This window comes from Aphelocoma coerulescens, chromosome 1 (assembly GCF_041296385.1).
Source record: "Aphelocoma coerulescens isolate FSJ_1873_10779 chromosome 1, UR_Acoe_1.0, whole genome shotgun sequence".
Taxonomy (NCBI): domain Eukaryota; kingdom Metazoa; phylum Chordata; class Aves; order Passeriformes; family Corvidae; genus Aphelocoma; species Aphelocoma coerulescens.
Genome location: NC_091013.1, coordinates 97,313,866 through 97,338,623, shown reverse-complemented (window position 1 = coordinate 97,338,623; position 24,758 = coordinate 97,313,866). Strand labels below are relative to the sequence as shown.

The 24,758-nt window shown below is 39.0% G+C and overlaps 1 long non-coding RNA gene across 4 annotated transcripts in view; it reads left to right on the top strand.

Annotated features, from left to right (window-relative positions):
* Nucleotides 1–24,758, top strand: part of LOC138112790 (uncharacterized) — a 397,150-nt gene that overhangs the window by 67,168 nt on the left and 305,224 nt on the right. For all 4 annotated transcript variants that reach the window (XR_011151840.1, XR_011151838.1, XR_011151849.1 and 1 more), the window contains exon 3: nucleotides 13,934–15,069. This is a non-coding gene — a long non-coding RNA (uncharacterized lncRNA). The remainder of the gene's footprint in view (nucleotides 1–13,933; nucleotides 15,070–24,758) is intronic.

Here is a 24,758-nt window from a genome sequence, read left to right as displayed (position 1 = left end):
TATTAATTCTTAACAGAGCTTTCAGTGAGCTAAAAGATCACAGTAGCTCCTACAGGAAATATTCGTGTGGATGATCCCTGAAAACCAGGAACAAATATTTTATTTTATTTTATTTTATTTTATTTTATTTTATTTTATTTTATTTTATTTTATTTTATTTTTTAAGAGGAGGGCTTGGGGAATGTCTGTGGGGGTTTTTTTTGGGTTTCTTCTTCTTTTCTCCAGTGTACTGCATACACTAAATTTGAGACAGTAGAACTTTTTCCTTACACAAAGTTGTCATTGTTTTAAGGCCATTCTGCTCCCTCTGAACCTGTATTGAAACAGGTGCCTCACTTGCTTGGCTCTCCTGGAGAAGTTTTATGGATTAAAGCACCACATGTACCCTGCACAGTGGCACTATTAACAGTGTGGAATGAGGCTGGGAGAAAAACTCATATAGGAGCTACACACCTAGGTGCAGTTAGTAAACAGAGATAGTTCCCCTCATTAAGCATAATTAAACCTAATATTGACTGTAAACTGTTACTTACCTTAAACTTCTCTGCAGACATTGTGGGAAAGGGATTAACTTAGCAGAGAGGTACACTAATTACTACCTTCTTCACATTAAAGTTACCATCAGCAAGGCCTATATTCATAAATAAAACATAGTAGGGGATGAGAGACTGAGAAATATGTAAATTCATTTGCAGAAAAAAAGACCAAATTAAAAAAAGAAAGTTGAGTGATGCTACTGGAAGCAAAATGGCACTCTAGCTAATTACCATGAAAAGTATGATAAATCATGGACGTGTATCCTTGACTTCTGACTGATAGAGCCTGCAGAGTGCAATCTCTCATGCGTAGCTGCCTCTGACTGATTTAAACCCATACCACTATTGGCTTTGATGGGAAAGCACAAAAGTGTGTTATTTTATTTCCTTGGGTATTGTTGCTACCTCTTTCTCCTAGAAATGACTTGCAATTATTGTAAAAATACAGTCTGATTTCTTGTCTGCAGAAGAATTGTTGTTTGATGCAATTGACAAACAAAGGCTCCGAAGATGGTCTACTTATGGTTTAATAGCTGCATTTTCAAATGCAATTGATCTAGTATATTGAGACAATTATAGAAATACCATAAAATGTCAAGGGAGGGGTTGCTTTTGCTTTGTTATACTTATTCTCATGGGAGAGATCTTGAGTCCCACAGACAAGATTAAAAGTCAGAATCAGTTTAATTTATGAATTTCTGTTTGTTTTCCGTAGAATTTTAAGTGAGTCACGTTGCTGCTCTCTGCTTCAGCTTTTTGATCTGCTTCCTCCCAAATTTCATAGTTTTCTGCACTTAACAATTACTGCAAGGGACTGCACACACTTAGTTAGGATTATTCAGATGACAGGCTTGCAGGATGAGGCCATACTATGTGTTATCGTGTCAGTGCTGTTACTGCTTAATCCTGTAAATACTTTAAATTTGAATACATAATGATGATGGGATTGTTATTTGTGGGGTATTTTCTGTTTTCCTTGTATATCTGTCCGGAGTACTTTTTTGGTTGAGCCATATCAGAATAAAAGTCCCTTCTGCTGAGCTAGCTCACACCAGAATAATCCGAGGACAGATTTATCCTGAGCTTCCTGAGCAGAGCATTGCCCAAGCCACAGGCATAGGAGAAGCTTAAATACACTAGTATTTAAGGTGCAAGGTGGAAATTTACCATCACAGTGATGTGCTTATTATGTGGATATTTTAACACCAAATTATGATTGGCTTCTACTGAGTATTAGCCTCTTAACTTTTTGCGAAAAGGAATTTAAGCTTTATAAAGCTCATAGTATTGCATTTTGCTGAAAGAAGGAGAGGGAAAAGTGAAGTTGTTAGTTGAACAGCTGCAGATAGGTTCTAACCAGTGAGTACCTTGTTTGTTTGTTAATTTGTTTCATTTCTCTTTTTGGTTTCTCTTTTTTCCTAGAGATATTTACCCCTGTAATATTGATATGATGTATGGGTAGGAATGTGTAGTTCCCAGGTATGGGTATTACGCTTCAAGAAACAACGCTTAGTAATTAACAGTGTTTTCCTGCTCTGGTAACCCTTGCTCTTTGCAGCTTTTTGTGTAGCCAGCTGCAGTGTTTATAGATGTTATCTTCATATGCTTTTTGCAGTTTCACTGAGTTTTGACAGCATAGAATTTCAAGAAATATCTAAAATTTGTTTCAGAGCTGCAAATTACTTTCAAAATTTACATGGCTTAATTCTGCAGTGACATACACATCATAGCAGATAGTTAACAAAGGAAAGAGATGTCCTCTGAGCAACAGTCCAAAATGCTAGCTAGTAAAATCACAGGTTAAAATTAGAACTATTTACTGGAGTAAATACAAATTTAGAGGCTAGTTTGTTCCAGCATAAAAACTATTTGCATCATTTCTCTTGTTTGGGACTACACAACTGCAGCAGGGAGCTTTCATCTGCGGTTCAGTTTGAGGAGCTATTTGTTCTGACTGCTTCTTCAGAGAAACTTAGAACAACTCTGTTATGGACTTGTTGCTTTTCCTTCTGGCTCCCTTCCACATCTTTTCAAAGGCAAGAAAAAAGGGTCAATTGTATAGAAAGCAGACAAGTAGACTTGAGACGGGGATATTATGATGCTGCATGGCCTTTATGTTTCTGTTTATGATCAAGGTGTCTGGCCAGACTTCTCCAGACTTACCAGCTAGATGTTATGAGGACTCTTAATCACATTGTGTCTGTAACAGTGGACAGCCTAAATCCTGGGCAAGCATTCCAGCATTTGGCCTGCTAGTAACACCTGCATGCTTTTTCTGATTAGAAATTGAAATTGGGTATATGAGCTTTATAGGGAAACACTGCAAACAAGTATTTTTGATAAACAAGAAATATTAGGAAAAATCCATTACATAAGCAATGAGAATATAAACTCCAACTATGTTTTTTGGGAGGAAATAAATTATTCTACTTTGCATGTTAGTATTCTAAAACTAAACCGTGTTAATTCCCATCTTCTGCCCAGCCAGCTGGTGTCCACTGGACACTCAATGTCCAGTGGACACAGTACTAATTAATCTCTTTGATCTCTGGTCAAACTCATTCCCTCCAGTTCTTCTAAGACTGCTCCTAAAATTCTAGCAAAACAATTGTCTAAGTAATAATAAACTTGAATCCCAGTCATCTCTGCAAAGCATAGGCCAAATCCTGTGAATTCATACTGAGGCAAAATTTACCCTGAAGTCAAAATTAAGAGCTTTCCCACTTGCAGGATTTCTGTCAGGCAGAAATTCCTGCTTAATTTCTTCCCCTGTGGCAAGGATGACTGAACACACTTATAGATTGTTATAAAATTTAGACACAGAAAAACTTTTTTTTTTTTAATTAAGACTATATTTTTATGAGCATTCTTTTGTGAAGTGATATTATCACTCATTTAAGTGATAATATTTCTTAAATAATAGCTACATGAAGTGTTTGAATATTATCATTTTCATTCTCATCAATATCAGGACAGCAGGATCCCATGACTGACTTGAGACAAAATGACTGAATGTGGATATATTTCTGCCAAGTACAATATAAAAATAGGAGGCCAAGCTTTAAAAGATGGATGATACTTTTCATATGAATTTAAGTCATATTCTTAATCAACTTGTTTAAATTTATTTGAGTTGGGCAGAATGTGTCTGTTTAAAATACTCTTCCATTTTCTACTGGGTCTGTAATAGGTTTCAAACCTTTATTCAGATACACTCAAGTCTGAGAGAAGGTCCATGATTTCTCCACCTGAAGTTGTTCCTTGTGGAATGCTCTCTAGAATGACAGTAGTGGAGCTTATGTCTTTGTCCTCCTATCAGAACCTAACAGCCAAAGTGCGTGACTTCACCAGCATCTTGGCATTTTCCTGGTAGATCTCAGGAGATTTAGTTACTTGTCTTTTGGCATGTTAAATACCAGTGTGTTTTGAAACCTGTAGTTCCTTGCTTCTCCTGTTTCCTATTCATTTTCCTGTTTATTCTTATCCTTCCCCCATAAATCATTTTCTGTAATGTCTCCTTCTCTGTTTCCTGTTTTTCAGTAGCTCTGCTCTTTAGTGGCTAAAGCTCTGAATTTCATTGTCTGTCCTTACTCAAGTAAAACACCTCTTGAGGTCAGTCATGGCTTTATCTTCCCATGTTTTGGCCTTTGCTTGTTGTTGGGTACTTATATTATATCTGTGGCAAACTCTCTGTATTTTGGGACATAGGCTTCAGCCAATGTAAGGCCGTTGATTTTACATTTACTTGTAGAATGAATCTGCTTACTTCCAATCCCCCATTTGGAAGCTTGTTAGGAGTGTGAATGCTGCTCCAACATGCAAGTTCTAATCAGTAGCTGGAGAATAAGTAGTTTTTTGTCTGATAAGTTAGTACTTTCATTTTACCCATTTAGAGACAAAGATGTCAATCTTCTTGTTTAATGTTCAATAAGATCTCAATGTTGAGTGTCCAGGGGCAGTGAAGTGCTAAAAGTAACTTGGGAGCTGAGGAAATATTTATATATGAAATACTGGGAAGGGCAAAGAATGCAAATGAAGGCAGGCCAGGATAGATTCAGTGCCACAACTAATTCCCCTTTTAGCCCTCCCTAAAATACACAGACAATAACCCTCAATAACCTATGTGAGTTAGTGAACATTTTGCTGCATCCAAAATGTTGGTTCAAGTGATCATTACTTCTACTGGATATCCAGATGTCTGAGCCCACTCTGGTTCTTTGGGGTCCCAGCTTACACTTTTTTTTGTGTTGGGTAGAAAGTAGGAAATGCTTTTTCACTGGAGAAGAAGGATTTTGTTTGGGTGTTAACAGTTTTCTGTTACGATTATTTCCTTCTGCAGTGAAATGGAACATTTGGGCCTTTTACACAAAAAGTATAAACTATGAGTGTCAGGTCATTGTCAGAGATAGTCCAAACTAAATTCAGTTGTCCATAATTAGTCCTGTGCTTCATTTCTCCCTTTGCTGAATCAACAAAAACCCTGACCACTTTCTCTATTATCAAAACTGGAGACTTTCTGTGTCTGCATTTCTGATATACTGTTAGTCCATAGCAGAATGCTTACAGATGAAAGTGGTCTTACCCCTCTTCCCCTTAGCATCTACTATTGGCAGTGGGACTTGAGTTTCTCAGTTAAATGAATTTTTGTGTGCTCCAGTTGCCTGTTCTTCTGCATGTCAGATCCATTACATTTTTAATGCAGTGGAGTATGGTGCTTTAAGGACATAGAGTAGCTACTACATGCCTGTGAGTTACAAAAATTTAAGAATTTAAATCACACAGGAAAATGAAAAGTGGCTTCTCCTGTGTTCAGAATGACTAGTAGCTTTACAGCCATCAAACTGAGCATGGAATGACCAATTGACCCTTCCACTCTTTATGTTGACTGGTGACTATAAATGAGAAGTCTTTCCACCCCTGCCATGAGGTTATGAGACATGACTATGTAGTAATTAATGCCACTGTATAATTTTTTAAGTGCTACAAAAATATAATATCAGATGCTCAGATGGCATCAGTTGGCTTAGCTCCACTAAAGGCAACAAAGTGCGATGCCAGCTTATACCAGCTGAGGATCTGGCCCACAGTTAAAAGGAAAAAAGGGACAGGCTGCCAATATGGCAGGGAACATATTGAGATTTATGGTAGTGACTTAATCAGTAAAAAGTTCTGCTTGAAGTGGTTGTCTCTTTGCACATTAGCATTAGTCACTTGAGCTGGAGATATTTGAAGCTCTAACACAGCCTCTGCGGGCACATTTGTGTTCTTGCACTCTGTTCCACGCTCTATGCTCTTAAATATCTGAGAGCATCCCACCTCACTCCTGTTCTTCTAGTTGGCAATATCTCTTCAGAGGTCTTCACAGATTCTGGGCCACATATAGTTTTTAACATAATATTTATTTGGATGATTGTATTTTTTCCCTTTTGCTTATATTTCTGGTGTTGCTTTCTCAATCACGCCTAAAACCGGGGGGATTTTAATGTCTTTTGTAATTCTTATCTAGCTGTCCTGTTTGCATTCAAGTATTATGTCAATCTTGATAAGAAAATCCAGTTTGCTGCCTTTGTATTCAACTATGTATGTCATTTTTTACTTGGAGATAAGGTGACTATACCTAATGTAATACCTGTAAGTTTTTATCTTCTATAAATATGACTGAATAACATGATGGATAGAAATCCTCTTCTCTGTGTTCAAAGTTAGTGAATGAAATACTTATTAAAGATGAAATGGCTGTAGAATCTCCCCAACTTTTTTCTCCCTCAGTAATGTAAGTATTGTAGCTTTTGGTTTATAATGAGTGTTGTCTCTAAACTTGTGAGCCATCCCCACTTCTAATATCTTGTTTTTGATTGCTAACAATGTCCAGAGAATACAATCTTAGCAATGTCCAGAGAATATAATCTTGTTGGCCCGGCAGTTTCCATGCTTGGTCCAATCTGTAAGGTAGGTTATTCAAAAAACTCTGTGATCCATTCTTGTAAGACAAAATTGAGGAAACACTTCTCTTCTACACTGAAATGCCAACAAACTGATTGATGACTTGGAATTAGACCTACAATATTATGTCCAGCCACTTTTGGATCACACCCTACAAATATACATTTAAGCAGGGTAAACTTTCAGAAGTAGAGGTATTTGAATATCTAAAGCCTGCAAAGTTTGTTGAGTTTTAAACATGTAATGAATTTTCTCTTATGTGCTCTAAAAGTACAGAAAAATAAACTAATCATTAAAACCTCTCCAGATACAAAGCTCAGATGCAGTTTTTTAAGAGGTTTCAAAGGATGCTTTGAATGACACTCAGTCTTTTACCACAATATATTTTCCTGTACTTCAAAGAAAGAATGAGTCTTCTGTGGCATCTGTATTATGCAGGTGTTGAAAAGAGTGCTGGGGAGGCAGGACACAATGTTAACCTCTTTTTCTTTTAGTTTGGTGATTATTGTGGGTTTCAAAGAATCCAGTGCTGCCTCAGCTGGAGGACTGTTGCCTGTCTTAGGAAAAAAATATAGGACCCAATCCATCTTTTACTGAGGTCCTTGAAAATATTTGTGTTTCAAACAACAGTTGGAAGTTTGAACTTAAAGCAGGTTGTATCTTCAAATCCTATATGCTGGTAATTGTAAACTCTTGAGAATATTGTACTTACAAGAAAGGTACAAGTTGTATTAAAATATTGCACCAAATGTTTAAAGCAGTATTTATTCTTATATTCTCAGTGTTATTTTTTAGAAATTGCATGTACTTTACAAGTTTCCAAATGATTCATATTTTTTAAAGAATCTTAGAGTGGTTTTACAAAATGTCATTGTCCCCATTTGATAGATGGGGAAACTGAAACACGGAGCAGTTAAGTAATTTTCTCAAGGTTGTAGGATAATTCACGGCTAAAATAAGGATGGATTATTTCTTGGCATTGAGGGTTTCATGCACTATTCTGCTGCTTCTCTGTGTTAAAGAATGCTACAGTACCTTTATGATACATTTTAAAAAGAAACCCAACTCGTGGTCTCATGTTTACAAGTCTCTTTGAAAACCCTTTTCTTTAGCTGAACATCTTCATCTTCTATCCTGACCTTTCATCAAAATTAGATTTTCATGCACACAAGCCCCACAATAGAGTGGAAGATTGAAAGCCATCTTTGACTTGCCTGAGATTAGAGTCAAAACCAGGGGGCAGAATCTAGCTAAGAAATATTGAGTTTAAATTCTTATAAATGTACTTTAATGCTTCAGAATTGTTTCCTGTATATTGGACCAGAACAGAAGGTTAGTAGGAGATAGATGTCCCCACTTATAAATAATTGTGACAACAACTAACAGTACAGTGCACTTGAAAGAACAGTTAAGTCTTGCTGCAAAATGCATCCTAACTACAAAAACGACAGCCTGCATGGTGCTGTGGATGGAGGGCAGCTTGTACTGCTATTCAGAATAATAATATTAGCTTGTATCTGCTTAGAAGATCCTAGAATTTTGTAAATAACTCCTAGAAAGTAATCTAATATTCCTTATTCTGGTATTATATAGGAGTGCAAGAAGACATACTTTGTAAGAAATTTGAAGTAAGGTTATAGTACTTCTGGGGCACAATGTATAATTGATATTCTTTTAAAATTACAACAACTTTTACCTTACAAGCATAGTGTTGACGGTACACTTTGTGGTCTGGCTGGCACCAGTGAAGATTGTGGTTAATCCAGTTTCTTATTTTGCAGAAGTCACTGCAGAAAAGGATACATTCTTCTTTCAGACTCCTCAAAGCTTTGCTGAGGTGCACACACTTGATGTAATTTGAAGGAAAGTTTCAATTTACAGAAAGCACAACTTCATCACACAGTAACTGCCAAAACAGCGAATCCTGGCCTGTTCCATAATGTCAAGGATCCTTGCTTAAAGAGACTTTCTTGAATCACTGTTGTCATTAAACTCTATTGCAGCTTCTGTAGGGTGCTTTCTGTTCTTGGACACCCTGAGAAATGTCTTTGCCTGCTATTAAGCCATTAGGAACAAATCTGAGCTGCATTTACATTTGAGTCCTTCCTAAATGTTCTCATCATTCTCATGCCAACGTTAGCCTTTAGGAAGACATTCTCCAGTGAATGGAAAGACACAGTTTCCCCTGCCACTGGAGGCTGTGTTACTACATCTGATGACAAGTAGCATTATGTGCATATATTCCTAGGGTTTGCTTGTCACCTTCAGCCCTCTCAGCTGAATAGATCTGCATGTGGATCAATGGAATGAATAGGTGGTATCTTTTCAGATTTTTCTCTTTTAGATAGGATAAGCTCCTGTTGTCACCACCTCTTTATCAGAGGGTCATGTATATGTGCCAAGTACTGGGATGCACTGAGTATTGTTAGAATGATTCTTGTACCGTGTTTCAATAGGAACTTCTTACTTTCACATCTGTGGAACTGGAGGTGCATAAAGGGGAATCCAAAGTTTGTCAGTACCTGTCAGCTGCAGATCTGGAAAACCTAAGAAATGCATCATCTCAGGAAGGATGTACCCTGAACTTAACATGGAGAAACAAACATGAAGTAACTTGTGTTGCTGTCTAAATATTTTGGAACCAATCACATGAATAAAGCTGAAGTGGTAGCCAATAAAATGCCTTCTTGGACCTTCATTACTATGTAAGCTGAAGTCTATGCAGATAAAACAAGTAAGAAGCTTTACTGACACTGACTTTTTTCCGGAAATAATTGGTCTATCAACTCAAGACAAAAGTAGCTTTAGAAAAGGTGAGAAATGAGCCTGTGTTGAAAATTTCTATAGCATTTATAGCCTTTTACTGTCCAGTCTCTTGCCTTTACTAGAATTATCCATTGTTTATCTTACTGAAAGTAAACTTAAATCCTAGTTAATGAACTGGTCTTCTAGTAGAGCTAGAAGAACCTCCTACTCTTACTGTTGAGGCACAGCTCTGACAGTAGATAACTAAACCTCAATCATGTAGACCTTCTTCTGCTGGGGGATGTTTGGCAGCAAATTGAGATTATTTGGGTTATTAATGCCCTTTCCCCTACAGCCCCAAAAACATGCAGGACATTGTAACTATTCTTCAGTGGAGAAACTGATGATTAGGGATACTTTATCCTTCACCACTAGGAGCTTCTAGATCAGAAGAGCTAACATGTAACAGTGCAAACTAAGATAGCACAAGAAAACTTTTTAGAGCCAATGCTTCTGTCTCCTGGTTGTACAGATGTCATTGGACCACTAAATAACAAAAGCATCATGATGACTAATTCCAGTTCAGGTTTAGATGAATACATCAAACCACATAAGGCTGGATAAGACACACCTCTAGAATTTACAGTATTCAACTAGTGCCTAGCCCATGGCAATACTATCCACAATAATTATATGCCACCACCAGCTATCTTGAGGATCAGTTTAGGAAGAGAGCAGTTGCTTTGCCCAGGGAAATTTAGATTAGATGTAAAATTGGATTTTTCATAAGCCCTTGTTTTTACCTAGCTACGAATGTTTCCTTAGCACAAGTGAAAACTTTACACATTTTAGCTCAAACTGTACTCTACTAAGCCTCCCACATTTATACCCATCTTCTTGGCAGTCATCCCGAAATATGTTTGGGTTGAAGCATTACACATTACATTTGGTGAAGCTTTAGCATTCCCTGTTGCTCACATCAATCCTTATTTCTGTTTGCTCTTGTAATTTACAGTTAATGAAAATTCTAAGTTTACCTTTGTTTTTGTTGGCGTCTGTACAAGAGAACTCTTTATCCTTTTCAGCCTCACGCCCAACTGAAAAGCTGGATCCAAAAGGGAAGGTAAAACCTATCTGAGTGCTTTCATTTTAGACAGAAGCCCTTAGCATGCATGTCAGCATTGTAACATTACGTTTCTGAAGGAACAGCAGAAGAGCCTTGCTCAAGGTTTGACCTGTGCGTGGGCTAGTGAGTGGGCTTGTAAGTGGCAGGTAGAGCAGCTGATCACAACGTGAGAACGCTAGATCTCCATGGCCGTCTGGTTAATGGCCTTAACCAGTTCCTGCTCCCTTCCAATTCAGGCAAGATTCTGCCTGAAATTAACGGGAATTTGCCTGATTACCAATGTGGGAACGTGGCTAATAGCAAACTCGTACTGATGACCTTAACACAGCGTAGGCAATATTGACAAAACAAAGCATTCTGGAGTTGGTGCAGTCTTTTCTAACGAGCCTGTTAAAAGTTGACTCACAGATTTTCAGTTCAGGAGATACAATTTGTGTTTACCTACGGTACCACCTATGCACTGAGCTGTGTATGTACAAGGTTATAATGTTAAGCAGCGAGCTGTAAACAGATGGTACATTATAGAATTTCTGTACATACACACAATTCTATAATGTATGTGATTTGTATTATGCTTTTTAAGACGCTTATTTGAAAGGCAGTTTTGTGCATTAAAAATTCCTATGCAGCTATCAAATTATTATAAAAGTAAGCTTTAAAATACACGCTTTTCATTTATTTTTGGTGCTCATTACGTGTTCTGAATCATTGCTTGTTCAGAAACATTACCTCTTACATTAACAAAATATTTTGCAGGTGAGAAACACTGACAAATTTAGAAAAATATGTAGCCAGAATTATAACACAGAGTCATATTTCTGGGAAAAGCAGGTTTCATGAAGGCAAGCCTGACCAAGCCTTCCTGCATCTGCTTATAGTGCTTTGTACAATCTGTTTTTCTCATGTCATCAGTGTTGCATTATCAGTAGGAACTCTGATCACATTTTGGAAGTTCATTTCCTGCTTTCTGGTTCTTCTTGTGTTGCTGTTGCAGACGCTGTGCAGTCTAATGTGCTGGAGGACAAGGCATGGGAGAAAACCGCTGTTTGCACCTGTTTAAAATCTCCAGTGCTTTGTGTGGTTCCTGGGCAACAGGCAGGAATCCTGAAAAGCTAGGCTGCACTTGCTCAATTGTTGCTGGCAGCTGTGACTTTGAGAGAGCACATAGCAGCTCGTTAGCAGGTTGCTTGTGTTATGTGACATGCACCAAGCATGTCAAACTCTGAGCTGAGCTCGCTGCCTTTGCTGCCTGCAGTCGAGGCTGGGCTGCCTGGGGTTGCAGACTTGGCCAAGGAAAGCATTATAGAGATGTAAGGTGAGTTCCTCGTTGGTAAAGGGGCAGGGAGGCGAGGCAAGGAGGTGTGAATTGGTGCTTGCTGATTAGAAAAGGAGAACGGTGGCACACAGGTTCTTTGCTCCAATGCATTCTATTTTCTTCCAGCAATTTTGTTCTTTCAGAGTGTATTTGCAATGGTAGGACATAGAAATGCAGGAGATAAGATGAATTTGAGTGTGAAACTGTACACACAGACACATGCATACATTATATGTGCATTACAGTGGGGAAATACAAGATGACTTGATTGGATAATTTTAAATTTTATTATGAGCTTTGATTTCTGGGTCTCATTTACTTTGAGGGATCAGGATCAAATCAATCCTTACAACCTTGATCTTGGCCTATTTAGGCAGCATCCAAGCAGCAGATGCAGTCACACTGTTTGACTGGCAAATCCAGACCATTTCATCTTCATATCTACTCAGTTTGTGCCTCTTGGCTCAATAAAGCATCTCTTTGCTCTTGTAAAAGGAGTTAGTATCTGATAAATCTAGTTAAACAAACCACAAAGCTACAGCATCCTTACAGTCTGTTGAAATCTACATCATGAGATGGGAACAGATCTGCCATTGTCTGAGATCTGTTTACTCTCTGCAGTTTTAACCAAGAAGGAGTGATCTATAGACTGATCTCTTTTCTGCAGCTCCAGAAAATCTCCTCTAGACACACAGTGCTAATATTGACAATGGAAGTCATTAACCCAAGATGAGGAAAAAGCAGAAGGAAGTCTGCCTACTAAGGAAATTAGATACACTCATGAAAAAAAACTATCAAGGACCACTTAATGAAAAGATAATGTAACAAACACATACATACGTATATGTATGTATAAGATATATAACCACTTGCTCAGAAAATGCCTGCCCAGTGGTTTGCCAGCAACTGGAAAGATTTAGTGCAAGGCAGCAAGACTTCTCATTTGTCCTGCTCACAGGTACAGTGAGAAACTGCCTTGGCTAAAGTCAGGGACATGCTCTTGAGCTTGTCTCTCTGATCTGCAAAGGGATGTGATGTGGGCATGGTAGGTTTTCATTTGAACCATGCTCCAAATGCATGCTTCAGTGCTTATCTATTGTTGTTGTCTTCTTTATCTGAATATAGAAAGCACTACTTGTCAGGTCCTGAGGGTAAATGTGATAAAATTAATAGAAACCAGAATATGACATAATCATGTACATTCAGCATGAGCGGCTTGATTCATTTTGTGATCAGAGCTTTTTGTTTCCTCATCTAGAAAATTGTGATAATTGGTGTTTATCTCATATTACTCTACAAAAGCAGTTACATTGTAAACTTTCTTTTCATGCTCATCCCTGTGTTTTTCTGTTGTCATTTCCTTTTCGGATTTAAACTTGGATTATAATCTGTTTTGCCATAAAAGGCCTTCTGAATTCATCTTCTGACATTAGTTTGGCTATCAAATCCTAGAAAGAAATAAACTGAGATATGTGTGTAGGTCTGTGTGCTGTTTTTGCTGTCTTCTGTCATGCAGGCAGGACCATAAAACTTGCAATTGACATCACTTTAGTAGGGACTCTCAGTTTTTATTCAGGAACAACATACAAGAGGATTATTCTTTAGTAAAGTATATGTGGTCCCTTTGGTTGGCCTTGCTTAGCACTGTTCTTGATACCATCTCACCATTGCAGTGAGAAAATTGCAGGTTTCCTCCTTCTCTGCAGCTAATTTGTCAAATTCCTCTTAATATGGCTCCCCTAGTTTTAAAATTCAAAAAAAGTGAAATCTGTAGGACTTATTCTGTCAGTTTAGAACATGTTGTTAGCTGGCAACAACAACTGTGCTGCATAGCACACATGAGTCAGGGGCTGGATGTTTATGAAACACATGAGAATAGGTGTTGCATTTTCTTATGTACTGCTTCATTTTACATAAACTGTATAGTGCCAAAAACACCCACTCAAAAATAAAGTGCAACAGAAAAATGGCATTCAGATGTTAAGGATATGACTTAAAGCTCTTGCAGCCAAGTACAACAAAGTTGAGAGATTTATTCTGTTTATAAATCATACTATTGTCTCAGGTGTTCCAGCTGATGCAGTGGAAAGGACAGACCCCAAAAAGAGGATTTTGTGAGATGCTGCATGTAGGTACAGTAAGATGAATACAGTAGCATGAAATTCTAGTGGAAATATGTCTGACAAGGTTCTCTCTTTAATTTCTAACTTGTGACCGCCATGTTAGGATTCATTCTGTAAAATACTCCTATGTTTTTAACATCCCCAGGTGCTAACAGTCTGCAATAAATGTCCCCTGTCTCAGAATGGCATCCTTGCTTTGTTGCTGTAGATTATATCTGCACTCATGTACCACGACACATCTTTCACTGCTTCCTCGTGAAAAGAACTGTAGAAAGATGATGTGCTTCACTGGGACCCTTGTTATGCTAGAACAGTGTGGATTGTTCAGGAAATGCCAATCAATGGCCTCCTCCATAGGCTCTGTGATCAGAACTTGGGACTGGCAGATACACCTTGAGCCAGCCAGTGTGACAACAGACAGCTCAGAAGTGGCTGCATTATGAGCTGAAGACAGAAGAGTCACAGCAACCTTGACTTGGGTCACATCCAAACACGATTTTAGAGGTAGGAAGGGAAAGAAAAGTCTGCCTCTAGAGCTGAGAGCATGGGCAGAACCTCTCCTTTCACCCTGTATTCTCGCCTCTTGTTGGGTTTTGTTGTTGTTATTGGGGTTTTTTTTGTAGCCAGCCTGTTCCATCACTGAGTTTCCTTGTCGGTGTTTCAGAGGATGTGCAGCACTCGATAGCATTGTTACTCCACTCTTCTTTGTGTATCGTTCACAGCTTGGCCATTCTGCCTAGTCACTGGTGGATTGTGTCTTCAAACAGTCCATCAGACACACCCAACTGCAGCAACAGTGCCTTAAAATAGAGAATAGTCCACCTCTGGGCACTGAAATTTCACATCTGTTACAGAATGTGATCATTCTGTTACAATGATACTATCTGGGCTAAATTTACTAGTGTTTGCTGTGTTATCATTCTCCTGCTCCCTTTTGTTCTGTTACTGATCTGCATTGAAACTTCGTAGCAAAACGTTCTACTAAGAAACCAGGCCCTCAGAAAACAGATTTGCATGGGGCAATTTTCTTCTTCAGTAACAGAATATTATCTTGCCCAGTCTGTTTGTGGCTTCAACTTGCTTTTTTTTAATGCAGGCTCAACTAAATTGAGAGTTATTTGAAGACACTGAAGCTAATTGTCCTAATTAATACAAGTGGGCCCAGTTGGGGGATAGAGCTTGAGACCAGTCAGGGGGTGTGGGGAAAAAAAACTCATCCATTTGTGAACTAGGTACTGAAATGGAGAAGCTGGGCACACCTAAGATTGTACTGCTCCTGTGGTAAGGTTGTGGGGCTTTTTGATTTGTTTTTGTTTGGTTGTTTTGGGTTTGTTTGTTTGTTTTATTTCTGTGTGGATTGTTGTGTAATATGTTGAATGTATTGATTTTTGTATATGTGGGGCCATATCTGAGAGAGGGCAGTTACCTTTAAGACAAAGCTTCCTTTCAAATAAAGAGCATTGAGTGATTACTTCAGCCTCATAGCTTTTGTTGATCCTGAAATTCCTGTGTCAGAATGTGCTAGGTTCATCTAGGAGCTGGAGATGTATGGATTAGCCACCAAGTGAAGAAGTACAAGGGAGAGTGCAGGATTGTGTTGTGTTTCTGCTATGTTGTGGTTCTGAGATGAAAACTATGACAATGCTAACAAGCTGCATGAAGGGGAGTCTTTTTTTAACAGGAGTTTTTCATAGAAATGGTTAAAGCAAACTTGGAAATCTTTGAAGGTGTAGTTTTTGTGTAGGAGAAAGCAGAATATTATGCTCATCTAACAAGCATCCATCATTTCATTGCTATTTACTCTGCTCATTGATCATCCCTCTCCATTTCTGAGCTATCTTTATGTCGGTAGCTGTCACTGAAGACTTCTACTTGCTCCCTTGCATCTGACAAAGATTCTAAACAGGGCAGATTCTGGTTGTTGACTTTGAGAGTAGATTTTAGCCCAATTTACATAGATAAGATTTGGCGTGCTATCCTATCCCAAGTGTCTGTTCAGTGAAAAACATGCAGCTATCTGTGCCTCTGTCATTTTGTTTGCCAGCAACCTGGCAAGCAAAACTCTTTTCAAGTCCTGACCTGGCTGATGGCTATTTGATGGCATAGAAAAAGAGGAAATAAATAGCAATTGAAGTAGTCCAAAACACATTAATTAGGTAAGGATTTAGACTAACATCCTGCATTTCCCTGTCACCTTCAAGAATGCCATTGAACTGTACTTCTAACCACCACACCTTTTCTGTACCTGTAGGCTAAAGGCTTTGCCCTTTGGGAAAAGGCCTTTCCCAACCCTGGAAATAACACAGTTAAAGGTATGGGAATAGGTCAGCCAGTGCCTGTCCTGTAGCCACAAGACAATCCATCTTCCCCATCATAAAAATCTGGCTGCAGTATTATTGTGTGTAACCCATGCTGATTCTAAAAGCAGTATGAATTGTATACATCTTGCACATCAGTTTCAGTGTCTTAAAAAATGAAGATTTTTCCTTTTTCCCCTTCCTTTGAAGTTTTAAAGCAGAACTTGCTGGTGACCCACTTTTGCTAACAGTTCTCTTAACTAACCCCTGTACTCGCTTATACATTTTTTTTCTCTTCCACCCACTGTCTGTCTAGCCTGGTTTAAAATTTTTATATATGTACTTTTAAAAAATTGATTAGTTGGAGAGCTGCCCGTTCTTCTGCGCTGTATAATAAGGATTTAAAAACTGCACACTGAATTCTGTATAGTGTAATTAAAACTGACCCAGATTTGGACCTGAGAACACCAGGACTTAGCCAAACTTGCCATGAGCTGAGTTCTGATGGCAGATGGAAGCTAATGAGGACACACTACACTCCAGAATTTCCCAGCTGCTTGGCCCTTTTTTGTACAAACAAGGTTTGGAGTGAAGTCCCAATCCCAAGAGCATGTTCAAGCAAATGTACTGCACCCAGTGTTTTGAGAAACAAGGCAGTGCTGTCGGACTGCTTCAGGAAAATTTTGAGGCATTATTTCCAATGGGCTTTTACTGTGTATCCCAGTGTCATGCATATGCTGTCTTCCATCTTGTCCTAGTCTGAGTGTGATCATATGGTTCAGATCCTGTCTGAATGCCCTCCTTCAATTTCCCTTGGGAGGGCTTCGACTTTTAAGTTAATGGAGTGTTAAGATCCCACAAGCACTGGATCTCCCTTGGACCTGTGGTTCCCTTCAGTGGATTCAGTGTCCTGGGACTATTCAGGCAGATGTAATTGAATCAGTTTGAAGCAGCTGTAGCTGGCATGTGGTCTCTCAGATTGCTAGCACCTGCTTGGTTGGGTTTTTTTGTTGTTTGTAACTCACTAGAGTGAAAATAGTGCCAAAACCAGCATTGGTCTTGGAGCTGATAAAGCACTCCAGCTCCTGTATCCCTTTCCCCTTCTAGCCCAGCCACCTCATTACTGGTGCCTGCAATAATGTTGTTGGTAGTGAGCAGGAACAGGTTTATGCTTCCCCTCCAACTGCCTCCCTCCCCTTCAAGCCACTGCTCTGCCAACACTGACTCTCTTCTTCATAAGCAGTAAGACTTAATCGTGCTCAGGTGTGCAGAGCGTCTGTGCCTTCCTTAGAAAATTGGGCAGCCCATGGTTTGCTGTGTCTGATGCAGGCTGCCCCAAATTTATCTGCTGCTCTAACAGTCCTAACTGCTGGCACGGCAAAGTTGCTGTTCGTGTGTAACAAATGACCAAGGAGTCCTGGGAGGTTCTGTTCAATGCTTCTGCTCCCTTCCTCTGGTGTAGTGTACATAGATTTTGGTTACTGTGTTCCTTCTACAGTCAAAATTTTAATATGGTAAGATTTCAGAGGGGACTGTGAGTCACTTGGTTGCCTCTCTGTATCAAGTGATTTATTGTAATCAAAGTTCAAATTAAACACAGTAGTGCACTTGGCCAAATACAGTAACAACACACAGTGGTGTGGTTTTCAATGTAATATTATAAGATGGCATATTGCAACATTAATTTTTTTAATATATCCCTCCACTGACTCCCCCTTAGTTTGTGCATAAAGTTTATATGCCTCCCTTTTATTTTGTCCCTTCATGCCTCAGAGATAAAGGATGTATCTGGACTTTTAATTCCAGCCATTTTCATCTTTGGTGTTAGCCCCACACCTCACTTCTTGCTCTTTTGCTCTCTTTCTCTTTGTCTCTCACACTCTCTCTCTCTCTTTTTCTTTGTCTCTCTCTCTACCCCCCCCCCCCCCCCCCCCCCCCCCCCCATTTTTTGGGTACTACCACATATTTCTAGAGTTGAGAGGGTCTTGTCCTCAGCTGATGTATGGGACTTGATTGCTTCCTGCAATAGCTTTAAAAATTGCTGTTTTGGGCAATTAAAAGTCAGTTCCACAAAGTGTTCCAAGTTCAGAAGCTGTTTCTTTCTTTCTCTCCTTTTAATCTATATCTTGCATTTATATCATTGTGAAAGGTTTTGATTTGTCTGTAGCTCTTTGGGATGTAGGCAAAGTCTCTCCTCACATGGAATATTCCATCTCTTCTCCAGCACATGTACTAGTGCACAGTTCTCTGGGGTTCAAAATACAATTTCAATTCAGTGGAAGTTAAATGCCAGTTTAAACATACAGAATCAATTTGTTTTGGGGTTATTTTGCAGTATACAGAAGATGTTTCCCTTTCTTTATTTGTTTTTACAGTACAAAATACTCCTGGTTTTACCTTTTAATTTGCACTGTGTGCTTCGATACCCTGATAAACTTCCTTTTATAACTTGTACCTGTGAAAGTGATGCAGCTAAACATTTTAATGGTTGTCTGATGGAACTACAAAGGAAAAAAGAAAAATGGAATTCCAATCAAGACAGAATTGTTTTTACTAATCCAGTAGGGTTATGTCACTGCTTGATTCTTCTCTTGTCCTGTTGTGATTTGTAGTGTTTTGTTTGTTTGTGGACTTACTTTGTTTTCTTTCCACCTGCTTTCCTACTCCCTTTTGCCTAGTCTCAAAATGTCTACCAATAAAAACATCCATTTGTAATGATAGCTTTTGCTACTCTTTGTAGTCTGCAAGTGTTTCAGCTACAGATATCTACTGAATAAAATGTCAGCCACCATTTCTAAGAGGGGAAGCTACTAAGGCTTAAATGAAGAAATGGCCAAGGACTGTGGCTCTCAATTTTTAGAGGTACTACTTTAAAACATTTTCGCTATAAGTGACACTTTTTTGTGAATTAAATAATGGAGAGCAAATATGGAATATTTTATCTTTTTTCGATGTTTTGAGTACCCAGCATCCTTTGATGAGATCAGTAGGGTTATGGAAGGGAAACTGTTCTTGAGACCACAAGGAATACAGCATCCATGGATATCTAAATAAATAGCAATAGCAAATTAGAAAATGTTGTTTGTATGCAAAAATACTTGGGGGTGTGTGGGGGGGGGGGAACAAGCAAAGAGTAAGTATGCAGGTGTCTATCTTAGGATTTCTTAGTGCCATTTGTAGCCAGCTAGAACAAGAAAGCATCTGCCACTCTTATGGTTGTCTTGAAGATAAATATAGTTTTAGGTCAGCAGCAAGTGCTGGCTGATATATTTTATTTCTAGAATGCTTTTTTTTCATGTACTAAAGTTTACTTTAGAAATGCAGGCACTAAATAATTGTGAATTCTACACTAAGTACAAAAGGTAGTAGAAAACCAGCAGGATTTATGTTCTCAAGAAGTCTATCTGGCGTAAGCGAAGAGAAAAATATATAGATGTTCTTTGCAGTCTGCTAACATCCTGACTATGAGTTGTGAATTAACTGGTGTTTATTGTGCTGAACCATGCTTTTTATACATTTAATTTGAAAGTATCCATTCAGAGACTGTACATCTCTTACTTGGATACAGATAACTGATCGATTTTATGTGAAGCATGCTAGATTTTTGTGCCCATGGAGTACAGAGCTTTTCAGACTAAGATATATTAGTAACTAGCCCAGGAGGGTGACAGAAAGGACAACAAAGGAAGTTAATAAATTGATAATGAAGTGGGATTATAGAGGATTGAGGATGGATATTAGAACCATTTCAAACACACTTTCTAATCACTACCACTCTGCTCTGATTCTGTCTAGTGGCACCACCCTGAAACGTACTGTTGGGTATTTGGTAAAAGACCACTTGACTTGTCACTTATTGGCAAACATGCCCACATCCTTGACAGGGGTCAAGAGGTTAAGTGAGTGACAGGCAAGATTCTTCTGTTTGCCATGCAGTTGGCCTCTCTAGAAGAGCTTTTACTTAATTAAGTTGACAAAAATATTTGGAAGACTTGCAGTATGGTGTCTGATCTACAAAGTTTTTATTGCCTGGGCTTTGTGTTCCATCGCTGCATCATAAACATATAAAGTCAAGAAATTGGTGACCAATTTAACACTAAAGTGAATATGAAAAGATACCATATTGTACTTCTAACTAACAGATAAAACTGTGTAAGAGAATCAAACTAATGCAAAGTACAGAGGAGGAGATGCTGACAAAAATGAAATGGACTCTAAATCTCAAAACATTTTCAAGAAGAAATCCGAACCCAATTCTTTCTGTTACATTGAGCAGGCAGTTTCTTGAAAGAAGTAGGAGCTATCTCATACATACTTGCAACACATAACTCTTGTCTACTTCCCAAAGCTTCAGTTTTTGCTTTTCCCAAAATTCCATGCTTGACAACTGGACAGAAGGCTATGCTGAATTAAATTTTATTGTTCTGGTGTTCTCCATCCATTTGCAATGCACATAATCAGGAATTCAGCTATGTCCCAAGAAACCCGTTTAACCTAATGAGAGCAAATGGCAATGGGTGTTCCTTACCCGAGACAGCAGTGCCAATGTTTCTGCTTAATTGGGACATATTTGGCTGGTTCCGGTGCTTCAAGTGGTTTTTAAACAGGTGTTTAATGGGTGTGGGATTCTGAACTCTGCCCTTTTGATACAGCAGTTGCCAAATAAAGATTAACAGAAATAAAAAGATCTAATACAGAATAATAATTTTTGTCTTTGTATATTTATTCAGCATAATTTTTACTTGAAGTTGCAGGCGGGTGGGGAGGTGTTTCTTCTCATAATTGAGAAAGTCCATTAAATAGAACAACGGGATGTCTAGCAGGGTGTCCTAATTAAAATTACCCTGTAATTTGAACAAAGCATTCATTTGTATGTAGCTAAGGTTGACCTAAACCCCATCTAAATCAGGAAAAATTATTATACAATTTTTTTTTCTGCTGAAAATGAAACTTAGCATTCTGCCAGCAAACAGCATGGTTCTGTTATTATACAGTATTCAGGAGTAAGGATTTTCTCTTCAGTGTTCAAAAAATAATGTTTTCAGTAAATTTAAAAGATACTTCTGTCCTACCTCCACCCTTTGATAGTATTCATCCATGGTTGCATTTCTGTGGTATTTGAACGCAGCGAATTTTGTTCTGTGCATGCTGTAAGCCCATCTGAAGCCTTTGGTTGTGGCCAGTATGCTGGTGAACTAATAAGCAACTGAGAGAGCAGCTGTTTAGCAGGACTGATTGGCTCGGGCTTGACTTTGCTATCTGCAACTCCACAGTTTCTGACTGGCTTGGAGTGCAAGCCGGGTAATTTTGTTATCTCGGGGAGTGTGGGCCTGCATACATAATCTAGGCTGTCTACACAACTGAGGAGACCATACTCTCTGTGTAAAAATGACCTACTCCTGCTCTAGCTGTCATGCTTTAAAATGCTGCTGAGGCAAATTGTATTTAATACAATTTATCAAATCAAAGTGAATGTTTGAAAGAACTAACTTCAGAAATATTTTTTGTATTTAAAAAAGAAATTTTCACCATCTTTTACTTGACAAGAACTGCACAAACTGCAGCTTGTGGATGTTGCTTCCAGGACACAAGGTGGTGGAAGTTTATTTATTTATGCCCACTTTCTGGGCAGGTTGGGAAAGGGGAGGATTTTCAAAAATGCTTGAAACTCATCTGAATATGCTGCTGATGGATTCAACTCAGACTTCTTCTCCATGCTTTGAGTGGAAAGAGAATCACACCTTTGTTCCTTTGGATAATCCCACCCATATGTACAAAAAGGGGAACTTGATAAATGCCAAAACTGAGGTGCAATAGGAGTTCCCTTTCACTGAATTATTCTTCTGCTCAAACCAGCTTTTACATTTTCATCTATCAGCTTCAGTAGAGTATATAACAAAAGAAAGGAAAGGGAAAAATCTGATGAAGAATTTGCTTAACCTACCTTAAGCTCCAGGAAGAATTGTTGAAAAGAAGATAAAATTTGAGGCTGCTGTTGTTGTAATACACTTTTAAACTGATCAAGAACACTTGAATAGAAAGCATTCAAAGATTGGAATAATTAAAAATGTTAGATTCCTGTCATTGGTTTAAAGATAGTCATGTCTTTGTGGGCACTGGTTGTAATGTGGAAAGAGTGAAATTAATTCAATCAAACAGGTATTGGCCAAGGTATTTGATGTGTGTGTATATATATATGTTATTGTGTGGATATTTAAGTATGCATGCTTTCCAATGGACAGTTATTTTACAGAGAAAGATATTCAGTGACAGCACAGGAAGGATATATGCACAAATGGGTTGTACTGGTACCTGTATCTTAAAAGGCAGTTGAAGGAATATGGGAATCTCCTGTTGGGGAAACCAGCCAAGCCTCTTGTCTGGGGGTTGCATAACTTGAACACATATAGGTTTGTGTAACAAGCTGTCCAGGTGCCTGTGGTTGACAGGATAATTGTAGCCATCTTGAGGATGTGTAGAAGACTGGAATGAAAAACAATAGTTGTGTGGATGCTATTGCTTCAGACTCACTTATGCTGGAAAGCATTGTTTTGTTATTGTTGGACAAAACCAGTCACCAGTTCTTATGCCTGGTATGGTGTCCTGCCCTTGAGGCCTGGTTGTAACTTGGCAATACAAATTCTAGCTGCAGTACTGAAAAGGTGGGTATTAGTTGTTCAGCTGATGAAAACAGAGGAAGATCAGGTGTTGGCACTGATTCCTCTTTTCAGTTACTGTAATTTCCAAAGATGATTAATCACCTGCGGATGCTAACTGGTCAGTGAAGCTCTTCCTTACTGACTCCTTCTCCTGAAGGTACTGTAGATGGTGGTGCCAGGTGATTCCTTACCACCAAAGGATCTCTCTTGTAGGATGTAAAATGTTCCAATTCCCTAGAGCAGGGAAGCAACAGAAGGGAACTTCAGTGTCTCCTGTATTCAGCTGAAATCCAGATGCCTATCCTGCACAACTGTTTGGACAGAGTGGCTTTGGAACTACTGAGGGTTACATACAAAGTTAGTTTTTAGTCAGGACAGAATTGGTGCTTCTGCTCTGGAAAGCAGCAAAAGAGTTGTGTAGTATGGGAACTGTATACATGTAAAGGAAAATTCCTGCTCTGTATTTCCAGGTGTATTTTCTAAAGTCCTTGAAAGATTTTTCAGGAGTTTCACCATGTTCTGGTAGCAGTGGTTCTTAATCACACACTTTATCATTTGCCTTTGGCAAGAATGCTCAATTCTTTCCATTTGAATGTGGGACCTTGCCTTATTGCCTCAGGGAAGTGTTACTGTAATGCATGTCACTTGAGGCTAATTCAACCTGCCACTTGGAAAATGCCCCTGGTGCAGATTGTAGCTGTGCACCATTATCTCAAGCTATTTTTCCTCAGAAGCAGACTGCATCTGTTCTGTATGATCTGAGTAGCCCGACAGTTTATTTTAAGTTAGCATGTGAGGTGGGGTCTTTTTTACCTATAAAGCTGTGATTGGTTTGGCTTCCAGCTGTGTGATAAGAGCCTTTCTCCTGTGGCATACCAAAGCAGCCCTAGACATCACAAAATGTAGGTCCACAGCAGCTTAAACTGATCAGTGTTGACGCTGCTCTGTTGCTGTTCATCCACTTGAACAGTTCTGCTGTCTCCCTGGCTCTAACCCCCAAGTTTTCTGCCTGGATCTTGAGGTGCAACAAGGGTTTGATGTGGCTGAAAACACGTGGAAAAGAAGCCTTCATTCAGCTGAAAGCTCCCTGAACCAGGCACTTATGCAGTCCTGGCTCAAGGATGGACTTGGGGATGTGTGGCAAGGAGAGGAAGGAGGTGAGAGAAGGGTGGGACTGTGACAGCTCCAATTAAAATCAGCTTACATCATAACACAACCATGCTTGTAACATTTTGGAAATGATAACCCAGTGGTTTCAGCAAGATACAGCTGTGAGCATAGGATATGTTAATCAGAGGAACTGTGGCTTTGGAATTTCCTTCCTCTGCTGTTTTCTAAGACATGATTTTGGTGCACATCAGAAACACTGAAGATCACACACCGCAACCTTTCCACCCTTGAAAAGGGAAAATGATACGAAGGCTTGATTAATTTCTTTTATGAGGTTTGGTTGCTCTATGTCACTAGAAATAGATCAGGCAGAGGGCAGGAAAAAAGAAAACATTTTTGTAAGCAGTAGGGAATTTTCCCCTTTGAAAAAGAGCTAAAACTTCATTAACATTTCAGCCAGCTTTAAATTAAAATTTGCATCTGAAAATAATCTATAATGTGTTTTGAGTGCCAGCGGGTCGCACCAGGGCAGTATCAGCAGAAGTTTCTTGTGTGTACAGCTTGTGATGTGGCTCTGGTACTGTCAGTCACAGTGTCACTGTGCCACTCATGCTGGTGTGAGAATACCCATGGAATTAACACTTGGCCTTGTGCTGATCATACAAAGCCAGTGTGCCCTGGGCCACATGTCTGGCTGGGGCAAACTGAGCAGAGCAGATGACTGCTGGGTCCTGAATTCTGCACCTGCTTTGTATGCAGGCTAGCTTGGCCTAGTCCATTTTTACCAAGAATAGTCCTATTCCACTCCATTGCAATAGGTCTGTTTACACCAGGAAGTTTCTCTTGTAACATTTCTGTAGGACAGGCCCTTAGAACATGCCACCAGAGTGATTGGGTCATCTTT